This window comes from Zea mays, chromosome 2 (genome assembly GCF_902167145.1).
Source record: "Zea mays cultivar B73 chromosome 2, Zm-B73-REFERENCE-NAM-5.0, whole genome shotgun sequence".
Taxonomy (NCBI): domain Eukaryota; kingdom Viridiplantae; phylum Streptophyta; class Magnoliopsida; order Poales; family Poaceae; genus Zea; species Zea mays.
This window is the reverse complement of record NC_050097.1, coordinates 204,391,464-204,405,361: the sequence shown is the minus strand read 5'-3', so window position 1 is coordinate 204,405,361 and position 13,898 is coordinate 204,391,464.

The following is a 13,898-nucleotide window of genomic DNA, read 5'->3' as shown; positions in this document are numbered from 1 at the left end:
ATTATATATGTCGTATGTAGTTTTGTTCTATCGTATTATAATATGTTATATCTGTCTGTCTTAATTTTACAGTCATCCTGTTTATATTATTATCTGTTTATTTCCAGTTGTTCCGCAATAATCCATGAACCATGTTTATATACTTATTTTATTTATATGATTTACATGCTTCATATGCTTTGTGTTCTCATGATCCATATTGTTATGGATATTTTTGAGATCATGTTATCTATGTTTGATTATCTATTATATGTCATCATCATAATGTTAATTTATGGAATTAAAATAATACGGAAAATGCCTATATTTCTAACAATCCAAAAACCTAATGTTAGGCATTTTTCTGTCAGAGGTTTTGCTGCTGTGCTAAAGCCTGATCCTTTTGATGGTAAAAACTTCTTGATATGGAAAGCTAAGATGGAATTGTGGCTAACTGCAATGTCTTGTTTTCATGCCGCTGAGGGCAAGCCTGCAAACTTACCTCCTGAGGATGAGGCTAAGTTTAAGGCTGAAGACAACCTCTTTCGAGGAGCAGTAATTAGCGCACTGGATACTAAATTCCAGAAAAGCTATATCATCCTTCCTACAGGGAAAGAGCTGTGGGATGCACTTGTTGGAAAGTTTGGAGTAACTGACGCTGGTAGCGAGCTGTATCTTATGGAGCAGCTGTATGACTACAAGATGGTTGAGAACCGATCTGTAGTGGAACAGGCTCATGAGTTTCAGGCACTAGCTAAGGAACTCGAACTTTTTCCTTGTCATTTGCCTGACAAGTTTGTGGCTGGCGGTATAATCGCCAAGTTACCACCTTCTTGGAAGGACTTTGCTACCTCTCTAAAACATAAGAGACAAGAGTTCAATGTGGAAGAGCTCATTGGTACTCTTGATGTTGAGGAAAGGGCTAGAACAAAGGACAATGGAAAAGGTGTGGGGACATCTACTGCTAATGTGGTGCAGAAGAGAAACTTCCGCAAGTTTAACAAGAAGAAAAACCAGAACAAACAAGAGAATGCAAATAAACCTGTTCAAACAGCACAATTTAAAAAGAAGAACAACAATAACAAGGGAAAGGGAGGATGTTTTGTCTGTGGCAGTGATCAACATTGGGCAAGAGAGTGCCCTGATCGCAAGTTCACTCAAGACAAGAAATCAACTCATGTTGTAACCACTGAAACTGAAGGAGGAACATCTGGGTATGGTAATTCCTTACCATTTGTTCTTTCAGTCTGTAATTCACCTGAGTGGTGGATGGACAGTGGTGCAAACATTCATGTGTGTGCTGATGCCTCTATGTTCACTTCCTACCAGGTCGGGAGGTCTGGCGCCTTGTTAATGGGAAATGGGTCGCGTGCTCATGTTCTTGGTGTTGGTACGGTCATTCTGAAGTTTACTTCGGGAAAGACGGTGCCATTGAAGAGCGTGCAACATGTGCCCTCTATCAAGAAGAATCTCGTTAGCGCGTCTATGCTATGTCGAGATGGATACAAAGTTGTTCTTGAGTCTAATAAATGTGTTGTGTCTAAACATGGTACTTTTGTTGGTAAAGGATATGACTGCGGAGGCCTGTTCCGCTTATCACTACATGATGTGTGTAATAAACTGGTGAATTCTGTTCATTTTTCTGATGAGTCAGATTTATGGCATTCACGTTTTTGTCATGCAAGCTTTGGCTGTCTTATGCGGTTAGCAAATATAAATTTAATTCCTAAATTTAACTTGGTCAAAAAGTCTAAGTGCCATGTGTGTGTTGAATCAAAACAACCCGCAAGCCTCACAAGGCTGCTGAGGCGAGGAGTTTGGCACCTCTAGAACTTGTTCATTCTGATCTATGCGAGATGAATGGAATTTTGACCAAAGGTGGTAAAAGATACTTTCTCACTTTTATAGATGACTCCACTAGATTTTGTTATGTGTATCTCTTAAAAACAAAAGATGAAGCGTTCAATTATTTTAAGGCCTATAAAGCTGAAGTTGAGAACCAACTTGAGAGGAAAATAAAACGTTTAAGGTCCGACCGAGGTGGAGAATATTTCTCTAATGTGTTCGATGAGTTCTGCGTGGAACATGGTATTATTCATGAGAGGACACCGCCATTCTCACCACAATCCAATGGGATTGCTGAAAGGAAAAACCGCACTCTAACAGATTTGGTGAATGCCATGTTGAGTACAGCGGGATTATCCAAGGCATGGTGGGGTGAGGCGATTTTGACAGCATGTCATGTCTGAATAGAGTTCCAACAAAGAACAAAGAGATCACTCCATTTGAGGAATGGGAAAAGAGAAGAGTAAATCTCTCGTATTTACGCACTTGGGGTTGCTTGGCTAAAGTGACTGTGCCAATCAACAAAAAGCGTAAACTTGGGCCTAAAACTGTTGATTGTGTATTCCTTGGGTACTCTTTTCACAGCACTGGGTATAGGTTCTTAATTATAAAATCTGATGTGCCTGATATGTATGTTGATACTATCATGGAATCAAGAGACGCAACATTTTTTGAGAATGAGTTTCCCATGAAGAATACACCTAGTGATACAAGTCATGAGACTATAATTCCCCATGAGCACGAACTGTCGATTCCTATAGATCATGCTGAGGATTCTCACGTGCACATCCCTGAGGAGGATGACACTATAGTCACTCGAAAGAGCAAGAGGCAGAGGGTTGCAAAATCCTTTGGTAATGACTTTATAGTGTACCTTGTGGAAGACACACCAACTACCATTAGTGAGGCATATTCCTCTCCTGATGCTGACTTATGGAAGGAAGCAGTAAGGAGTGAGATGGAATCTATTATGTCTAATGGAACTTGGGAGGTCGTTGACCGTCCTTATGGTTGTCAACCTATAGGTTGCAAATGGATCTTCAAGAAAAAGCTTAGGCCTGATGGTACAATTGAGAGGTACAAGGCAAGGCTTGTGGCCAAAGGATATACTCAAAAAGAGGGTGAAGATTTCTTTGACACCTACTCACCAGTGGCTCGATTGACTACAATTCGCACATTAATAGCCGTGGCAGCCTCTTATGGTCTTATCATTCATCAGATGGATGTTAAGACAGCTTTCCTTAATGGAGAGTTGGATGAGGAGATCTACATGGATCAGCCAGAAGGGTTCATTGCGGATGGTCAAGAGAACAAGGTGTGCAGGTTGATAAAATCATTGTATGGCCTAAAACAAGCACCTAAGCAATGACATGAAAAGTTTGATAATACTCTTACAGCAGCTGGCTTTGTTGTAAATGAATCTGACACGTGTGTATACTATCGGTATGGTGGGGGTGAGTCTGTTATGCTGTGCCTTTATGTTGATGACATTTTGATCTTTGGATCAAATCTCAATGTGATTGAGGAAGTTAAAAATCTTATATCGAGCAATTTCGAGATGAAAGATTTGGGAGAGGCTGATGTCATTCTAAACATCAAGCTTGTTAGAGAAGCTGATGGTGGGGTAACTTTGTTACAATCCCATTATGTGGAAAAGGTATTGAGTCGCTTTGGTTTTAGTGACTGTGATCCTGCTCCAACACCTTATGACCCCAGTGTGCTATTAAGAAAGAATCGGAGAATAGCAAGGGATCAATTGACATACTCCCAGATCATTGGCTCGCTCATGTACCTTGCAAGTGCAACAAGGCCAGACATCTCTTATGCTGTGAGTAAGCTAAGTCGGTTTGTGTCGAAACCAGGAGATGATCACTGGCGTGCTCTTGAGAGAGTGTTGCGGTATTTGAAAGGTACTATGACATACGGTATTCATTATACCGGAAACCCAAAAGTGCTGGAAGGCTATTGTGATGCCAACTGGATTTCTGATGCTGATGAGCTTTATGCCACAAGCGGATATGTGTTTCTGTTTGGAGGTGGCGCTGTTTCCTGGAAGTCTTGCAAGCAGACTATCTTAACGAAGTCTACAATGGAAGCAAAACTCGCAGCATTAGACACTGCTGGGGCTGAGGCCGAGTGGCTTCGTGAGTTCCTATTGGACTTACCGGTAGTTTGAAAGCATCTAGGCCCCTGGTTGGTTTTAGTGATTAATGACAACGTAATATTATATGTGACTAACGTGTGTTTTGCAGAGACAAATGGTAAGTTAGGTCGCATGACAGGTAAAAGCACTACAATGTGAAAGCAATCCCGGAGATAAGAACTCGAAGCGACGGCTAAAACGACGGAACAAAAGGTGAAGGTCTACGGAGTCCGAGTGTCAAGGAGATGTGGACACTCGCGATTTAGTTAGGTCGTTTATTCTCTTTTAGCCGTACTATAAAGAGGGGTTGTCGATGAGTAGTTTGACCAAGAGAGTTCTAGTGTAGTGTTGGTGCACAATCACACTCATATACAGTGCTAGGTGTCACTCTAGAACTCACACACAAGTTAGAGCGAAAACCGATTTGAAAATCAGCTGAAAAACAAGAGGTAGGGTTTCTGGCTTTGGGGCACCGGACTGTCCGGTGTGCACCGTACTGTCCGGTGCACCCTCTGCCAGGTGGGGCCAGGCTGGTCCTCAGCAGAGTTTTCCCAGTCGCAGAAACCCGAGAGCGCAGCCTTCGGAGATGAATTTTAGTGGCACACCGGACACCGCACCGGACTGTCCGGTGTGCACCGGACAGTGGACTGTTCACTGTCCGGTGCACCATGAGTCCAACGGCTAGCTGTCAGAACTAGCCGTTGGAAGTGACCGTTGGCGCACCGGTGGCGCACCGGACTGTCCGGTGCGCCATCGCGCAGCACATTGCCTGTAACGGCTAGTTGGTGGGTGAGGGCTATTTATACCCCCTCCACCCACCATATTCAATGTCTTGCACTCCACATTTATTCCAGCACCTTTGTAGAGTATTGCAAGCACCAAAAGCCTAGTGAGGAGATTAGAGAATCATAATCCGCGCTTGTTCCTCATTAGCGCTAGTGAGAGCCACCTAGAGCACACACCACTTGCATTAGGCTTCTCTTGGTCAAGCGAAAGTCTATGGCTTGTTACTCTTGGTGATCGGCATCACCTAGACGGCTTGGTGGCGTTGGGAGCTCGGTGATCACCGTGAAGATCTTGTTGGTGACCCGACTCAAGTTTGTAAGCGGTCTCGAGGGATCTACCGCGCCGGAGTGGCAAAGGATCATCTCATAGTGAGCACTTGGTTCTTGCGAGGACCAAGGGGGAGCGATACCCTTGCGCGGGTGCTCCAACGAGGACTAGTGGAGAGTGCCGACTCTTCGATACCTCGGGAAAAATTGGAGGAGTCTTCTAACCTTTGCTTTACATTCCGCACTTAATTCAAGCACTTTACATTGTGTATTTGTTTAGCAAGTATTTGAAGTATTATCTTAGCTTTGTTACATTTCTAGTATTATTTGCTTAGTGCTAGTTGTTGGGGTGAAGTTGGGCTCTTGTTTAGCTCTTGCTTAGGTTTTAATTAGTGTTGTGTTGATTTTTAGAAAAGCCCAATTCACCCCCCCTCTTGGGCATCGTGATCCTTTCAATTGGTATCAGAGCCTTGTTGCTCATAGATTAGCTTAACCGCTAGAGTTACGATGTCCGGTGGGGATGGACCTCCTCCCGTTTTTGATGGTGACGATTTTCCTTATTGGAAAATTCGTATGGAAGCATACTTAGAGGCTATAGACATTGGTGTCTATAAAGCCGCCACACAAGGGTTTCCCCAACCTAGAGATCCCACAAATCTTGTAGGTGATGAGTTCAATTTATGAGAAATGGAATGCGAAGGCCAAAAACACCCTTTTTAGAGGCCTTTGCAAAGATGTGTTCAATAGAGTTCGGAATCATAAAAATGCTCATGATTTGTGGATGGACATTTGTGCTCTACACGAAGGAACTAGAAGTGAACGTGAGGAAAGATATCACATAGCTATGCGAAAGTTAAATTCTTTTGAAATGCTTGCTAATGAAAATGCAAACGCTATGTACTCACGACTTAATATTCTTGTAGAGGAAGTCAATGGATTGGGGCTTACTCAAATCTCACAACCGGATGTTGTGAGGAAGATTCTCAGTGTCCTCCCAATAGACAAATATGGACACATTGTCACTGTGCTACATCAAATGGATCTTTCAGTTACCACACCTACACAAATTTTGGGAAAGATCAATGCCCATGAAATGTACATGCACATCAACAAAGAAGAATCATCTTCCAAAAGAAAGGATTTGGCTCTCAAAGCAAATCATGAAAGAAAAGGAAAAGCAAAAATACAAGTTGAGGAAGAGTCCTCAAGTGATGATGACCTTGATGCAAACATTGCCTTGATGGTAAGGAAGACCACCAAGATGTTGAAAAAGCTAAATAGAGAAGGTATCAAATTTGATTCAAGAAAGAAGAAGTTCTTTTCCAACAAAAGAAAGCCCATTTCTGAGATGGACTGCTACAACTGTGGAGAGCTTGGTCATCTTGCTCATCAATGCAACAAGCCCAAGAAGAACAAGTTCAAGGGCAAGAAGGAAGATGACAGCGATGATGAAAAGAAGGAAAAGAAATTTTTCAAGAGGAAGGATGGGAAGCAAAAGAGGTTCCACAAGAAGAAGAATGGAAAGGCCTATATTGTTGGCGATTGGCTCACCGACATCGAATCATCAAGTGGATCTTCTTCAAGTGAAGAAGAGGATGATGAAAAAGTTGCGGCCATCGTCGGGGACTTCTCTTCACCACCACCATCGCCATCATCCACTTCTCACCTATGCCTCATGGCTAGGGGTGAACGAAAGGTACAAAATGATATTAATATTGATGATGATAGTGATAGTGATAGTGATGAAGAATTTGCTTCACCTTCATATGATGAGTTAGCTGACTTACTTAAAGAATATACTCAAATCATTAGAAAGTCAAAAGCTAAATGTGATAGGCTGAAAAATGAAAATGAATCTTTAAATGCCAAGTATGACATAGTTATAAAGGCTAGTGATGAAATAAAAGAAGAAAATAAAACTATGTCATCAACGGTAAATGAGCTCACAAACTCCCTAAAAGATGCTAAGGAGAAATATGACAAATTAAATGAAGCTAATAGGGAGTTGCAAAATAGACTAGTTAAGATCAAGGAAGACTATACTCAAATTAAATTTGATCATGACAATCTTCTTGTTGAAAATGAACTTTTATCTTGCAAAACACATGAGGCTATTAACCCTGTTGTTAAGCTTGATGTAGCAACCTCATGTGATGATTTGATTCAAGAAGAGCAAACTAGTCTACATGCTGAATTGACTGAAAAAGTTGAAGTCCTGACTTTAGACAACCAAAAATTGAAGAATTATTTGACTGATGCAACTACTAGAGGAAAAGTTGCTATTGAGAACAATGATTTCAACAATGAGTTGGCAGTGGATAATCAAAGGCTTAAGAATGAGGTCAAGAAACTAAAAAGTGAAAATGAACATCTTGCAACAAGTGTGCAAAAGTTCAACAAGGGTCAATACCTCCAAAATGAGCTGCTTATGAACACTGTTATGAAAAATAACAAGAGTGGTATTGGATACAATGCTTTTGTGCAAAAGAAAGCCATCACTCAATACAAGCCAAAGCAGACTCACAAACCTATCAAATGCTTTGAGTGTGGAAATGAAGGTCATTTTGCCCACAACTGCAAAGCTAAACCACCAACTCCCTTGCCTAAGCACTCAAGACCATTTGCTTTCAATGCTCACTATGTTCTAAGAAAGGTTGCAAATGGAAAGATTAAGGTTACATTCCTAGGTCCACCAAATAAGAGTAGATCTAGACAAATCTGGGTGGCAAAGTCCTTAATTGAGAGAGTCACTGGTCCTATGCAATATAGGGCTCTCAAAACTCAAGCTTGAATTGTCTGTGAATGTAGGTGAACTACAAGACCGGTGGGAGCCATTGGGTTATTGACAGTGGATGCACACAACATATGACAGGCAACCCACAGATGTTCACCTCATTAGATGAGAATGTTGATGGTCAAGATAAAATCACATTTGGAGACAACTCAAAAGGAAAAGTACAAGGACTTGGCAAGGTGGCAATCTCAAATGACTTATCAATATCAAATATTCTCTTAGTTGCACCTTTGAGCTTCAATTTATTATCAGTGGGACAACTCTGTGATCTTGGACTTCAATGCTTATTCACTCCATCAGAGGTTATTGTAACAAAAATGAATGATGAATCAATGGTATTCAAGGGTTTTAGATACAACAACCTCTACTTAGTGGATTTCACTTCAGAAGATGCAGACTTAAGAACTTGCCTCTTCACCAAAGCTTCTCTTGGATGGCTTTGGCATAGGAGGCTTGCACATGTTGGGATGAGCACACTCAAGAAGGTATTAAAGAAAGATATGGTTAGAGGATTAAAGGATGTGGTATTTGAAAAGGACAAGCCATGCAGTGCATGTCAAGCTGGAAAGCAGGTTGCTAATACACATCCCACTAAAGCTTTCATGTCAACATCAAGGCCACTGGAACTACTTCATATGGATTTATTTGGACCTACAAATTATGTCAGTGCCGGTGGCAACCTCTACTGTCTAGTGATTGTTGATGACTTCTCAAGATACACTTGGGTGTTCTTTCTCCATGACAAATCTGAAGTTGCATCTATATTCAAGAAGTTTGCCAAGAAAGCACAAAATGAATTTGATTGCAAGATTAAGAAGATTAGAAGTGACAATGGCAAAGAATTTGACAACACCAACATTCATGAGTACTGTGATGAAATTGGGATCAAGCATGAAGTATCTGCCACATATACACCTCAACAAAATGGAGTTGTTGAAAGGAAAAATAGGACCTTGATCACTCTTGCAAGAACAATGATTGATGAGTATAACACACCGGAGAGGTTTTGGGCCGAAGCTGTCAACACTGCTTGCTATGTATCAAACAGGCTATTTCCTCACCGGCTACTTGCGAAGACTCCTTATGAACTGCTAAATGGAAAAAAGCCAGACGTCTCTTTCTTCCGGGTGTTTGGGTGCAAATGTTACATCTACAAAAAACGCCATCATCTAGGGAAGTTTCAAAGACGTTGTGATATTGGTTTTCTTTTGGGTTATTCATTAAAGTCCAAAGCATATCGAGTATTCAACCATGCCACTGGCGTGGTAGAAGAAACATATGATGTGGAATTTGATGAGACTAATGGCTCCCAAGGAGCACTTGAAAATCTTGATGATGTAGGTGATGAGCCACTTAGGGAAGCAATGAAGAAAATGCCTATTGGAGCTATCAAACCAAAAGAAGATGAAGAAGAGGTGCAAATCATTGACAGGCCTTCTTCATCAAATGTACCACAAGATGATGAAAAAGATGAGAGGCATGCAAATGAATATACATTTGTCTCTCATGAACAAGCAAGGGTACAAGCCGAAGATGTTGATGCTCCAGGATCTTCTTCCCAAGTGGTTGACAGGAGGAACTCATCACTACTTCAAGCTCATCCTCAAAACCAAATCATCGGGAGTCCTTCACAAGGGGTTATTACTCGATCACATAAACATGCTAATTTTATTGAACATCACTCTTTTGTTTCTTGTGTTGAGCCTACTTGTATAGATGAGGCGCTACAGGATCCGGACTGGGTGAATGCCATGCATGAAGAACTTAACAACTTCACCCGTAACGAAGTTTGGACCCTGGAGAAACCCCCACAAGATGCAAGAATCATTGGAACAAAGTGGGTGTTCAGAAACAAACAAGATGATCAAGGTGTGATCGTAAGAAACAAGGCAAGACTTGTCGCAAAGGGATTCTCTCAAGTTGAAGGCTTAGATTTTGGAGAGACCTTTGCACCGGTTGCTCGACTGGAAGCCATCCGTATCCTACTTGCATATGCATCATGCTATGATATAAAACTTTATCAAATGGATGTAAAAAGTGCATTTTTAAATGGCTTCATAAATGAACTTGTATATGTTGAGCAACCGCCTGGATTTGAAGACCCTAGATATCCTAACCATGCTTACAGGTTGTCCAAGGCGCTATATGGGCTAAAGCAAGCTCCAAGGGCTTGGTATGAGCGTCTTCGCGACTTCCTCATCGAAAAGGGCTTCAAAATCGGGACCGTCGACACAACTCTCTTCACAAAGAAACATAACGGTGATATTTTCATTTGTCAAGTATATGTTGATGATATAATCTTTGGCTCGACAAATGACTATCATTGCAAGGAATTTGGTGAGTTGATGTCGAAGGAGTTCGAGATGTCAATGATTGGTGAGCTAACATACTTCCTCGGCTTCCAAGTCAAGCAAATGAAAGATGGTAACTTTCTCTCTCAAGAGAAGTATACCAAAGACTTGTTGAAAAGATTCAACATGGAGAAGTGCAAACCAATCAAGACCCCCATGCCTACAAATGGACATCTCGACTTAGATGAGGGAGGTAACCCGGTTAATCAAACTCTACCGTTCTATGATTGGTAGTTTATTATACCTTACCGCATCTAGGCCCGATATTATGTTTAGTGTCTGCATGTGTGCTAGATTTCAATCTAATCCTAAGAAAGCTCATCTTCGCGCTGTTAAGAGAATTCTTAGGTATCTCAAGCACACCACAAGCGTTGGTCTGTGGTATCCCAAAGGAGCTACTTTTGATTTAATTGGCTATTCCGATTCGGATTATGCCGGTTGCAAGATTGATAGGAAAAGTACTTCTGGGGGATGCCATCTGCTTGGTAGATCACTAGTTTCATGGACATCCAAAAAGCAAAATAGTGTTGCCTTGTCAACTGCCGAAGCGGAATACATTGTCGCAGGTGCTTGTTGCACACAGATTTTATATATGAAGCAAACTCTTCTAGACTATGGCGTAGTTCTAGAAAAAGTTCCTTTGTTGTGTGATAATGAGAGTGCTGTTAAAATTGCTAATAATCCTGTACAACACTCTCGCACCAAGCACATTGATATCCGTCATCACTTCCTTAGAGATCATGTTGCTAAAGGAGATATCATTTTAGAAGGAGTGAGGTCGGAAGATCAATTAGCGGATATTTTCACTAAGCCACTTGATAAGACCCGCTTTTGCATGTTGAGGAATGAACTAAATATCCTTGATCTCAGAAATTTTATGTGAAATGTCAAATGGTGTTGTCACTTGCATTGCATATTTAAATTCCTTGTATTGCATCTAGGACTTGTCTAACCTAGTTGAGATAACCGCCAATAAAGCGAGTGAAAAAGCTTAACTCGGGTCAAACCTGACAAGTCTTAGTTTTTAAGCTTTTAGCACTTAAATTCTTACTTTTCATGCAATTATTGGTTCTTGAAATATGCATGAGGTACTGCACTTAGGGGGAGTATTCAAAACTCAAATCACTCTTGAAAACCCCTAGTGCAAGCACAAATGCAAATTTCACCATTTGCCTATTTTCTCTAAAAATTATCTAGCCTATGGCAAAATATTTTGAAAAGTATATGAGGGTGCCAATACCTATCCCAACAAGTGTTATTTTGTGTGATTATAAGTTGGGATTTGGTTTGGTTAGGAGTTAGATAGAAAAATTTAAAATTTTCCAAACTCCCCTCTGTCTGGGCTCACCGGACAGTCCGGTGTGCACCGGACACTGCACTGTGCAATGTCCGGTGCACCGGCAGCCGCGCGCTAAAAGTCATTTTCCTGTGCGCTGTCCGGTGTTTCACCGGACAGCTACTGTGCGCTGTCCGGTGTGCACCGGACAGCCACTGTAGACTGTCCGGTGTGCCCATCTCGCGTTTTAAAAAACCGCCCCCAGCCCGACCAAGCCGAGCCAGAGGCTTTGTTTCTTCTCCCAGCCGCCCAGCTCTCTGCGTCTGGCGATTTCCCCTCGCCGGCGATCTTCACCGGCGGCCATCCTCCCCGGCCGTGCTCCGGTGACCTTGGGCTCCCCTCCTCTTCCCCCTCGGTGAGCAGCCTCTCCTCTCCCCTTCTCTGTTGTTCTCTGTTCTTGGTGGGCAGTGGAGCTCTTCCCTCTCTCCCTTGGTGGTAAACTCAAATTTCTGTGAAATCCCTTGCATCCAGTTGGTGGATTGTGTTCCCCTGTCCCTATTTCATATCCCTGCAGGTCCTTGGCTCCTTCGGGAGGGTATTCCTACCTCAAATGGCCATATTCCTAAAACCCTAGCTCCCCGCACACCACGTGTTCGATGAAATGCCCAAACCAGTCAAACTTGCTCCAATTGAACCCAAATTTTTCAGGCACTTTCACCACACTTCCAGTAACCTACTTGCCAAATTTCACGTCAATCCAAGATCCCAGGCTTAAATTTCACCAAAATTCCCGTTTTGCGCGATCGTTTCCGAGCCGAGTGCCCAAAACCCTATTTCTTCGCCTAAATTCAAACCAAGCACACACTTCACTCATATTCACCTATATAAACCTATTCGTGAAGTATCGGCTCAATCCCATATCGTTTCGTGCCTCAATTCAAATTCCAATCATCCTATGTCTCTATTTGTCTGTCAAACGCCGTTTTCACGACGTTTGACTTTTTGATCGTCCCGTCTCGTGCCATATCTCTCTGTGTATGTATTTATTCACATTTCATATGCTTATGACTATGTGACTAATACGTGCTCACCTCTTCTGTCATTTCAGTGACCCTGTGTGACCGTGTGCCGTCTCCCGTCCTGCCTGGATCGTCACCTCTCGTGTGAGCTTTCCAGGTAGACATCTCACTATTTGCTAAATCTCTCGGTCACTTTTGCTCTGTGCTTAGTCTCTCTATCTCATTTGCAGACTTTAGTTCAGGATGCCGCGCACGAAGAATGCGTCGGCGTCAGGGGGTGGCGATGACGAGGACCCTCGTCGCCCCTTCAGGCAGGTGAAGGGCAAGACTGTCTTTTTGGAGCAGCAGGAAGGCCGCAAGAAGCGGCGTTCGGACAGAGAGGCTCGTGCAGCAGCAGCAGCTGCAGCAGCCGCTGCGCAGGCAGCACTTGGAGATCAGCCGGATGTTCCATCCGATCAGATTGCTTTCCGTGCTCGTCGTCTCGCCTCCCGGTCTCGCTCCTCCACTCACACCTCCGCTTCCACTCCGCCACCCACTCTGCCTGCTCCAGTCACTCCTATTGCTCCATCCACCTCCACCGCCATACCCACTACCAGCACTACGCCAGCTTCCACTGCTACCCCTGCTCCCGCTCCCGCTTCTGCTCCACCTGTCCCTCCACCTCGCTTCCGGGAGCGTGATGAGACTGAGGTCCGTCCTCTGGCTTCGGATCCTCGTCTGTTTGACCTTCAGCGTGCTACTGCAGCCCGGGTACGTCGATTCCGGTACGTACCCGTGGAGTCTTGGCTGCCAGCTCAGAGAGACCCAGCAGTAGGAGTTCTTTTCAGCACACGGATTCAGGAGTCATTCTTCAGGGCTCAGATGTCTGCTCAGATTGCGCTGCGAGTGCACCACCTATTGGATCTTCCAGCTTTTTTGCTAGCAGCCGGTGCTGAGTCTGAGGCGCATCTCACCTATTTGCCAGGCCTTCTGTCCTTTCTGACTATCAGCGGCAGATATGTTGAGGAGTGGGTCCGCGTCTTCTATGCCTCTGTTTGGATTGACCCGGATCATCATTGGATGAGGTTCCGCTTTGAGCGCGAGGATGTCACGATCACTGCCAGTCAGATCCGACAGCTATTTGGATTCCCTGAGTCGACGACTCGCCTTCACAGTCTCTGCTACGGCACTTCAGATCCTGCACGTCGCCCTCACGGCGGTGTGGCTCCAGGGACAGCTCACGTCGCGGCTCTGTTCCGCCCGCCTTTCACAGATGGGTCGCGACGTTCTCCAGCAGACTTCACTACTGCAGCGAAGTACTTATATGAGCTCGTCAGACGGACACTCCTGCCTAGGATGGGATACAGGGAGGCTACCACTCATATTCAGCTTTGGCTCCTTGGTGCCCTGGTATCCCACTCTGAGTTTGATGTTGTGGACTTTCTGATCTGTGAGATTGA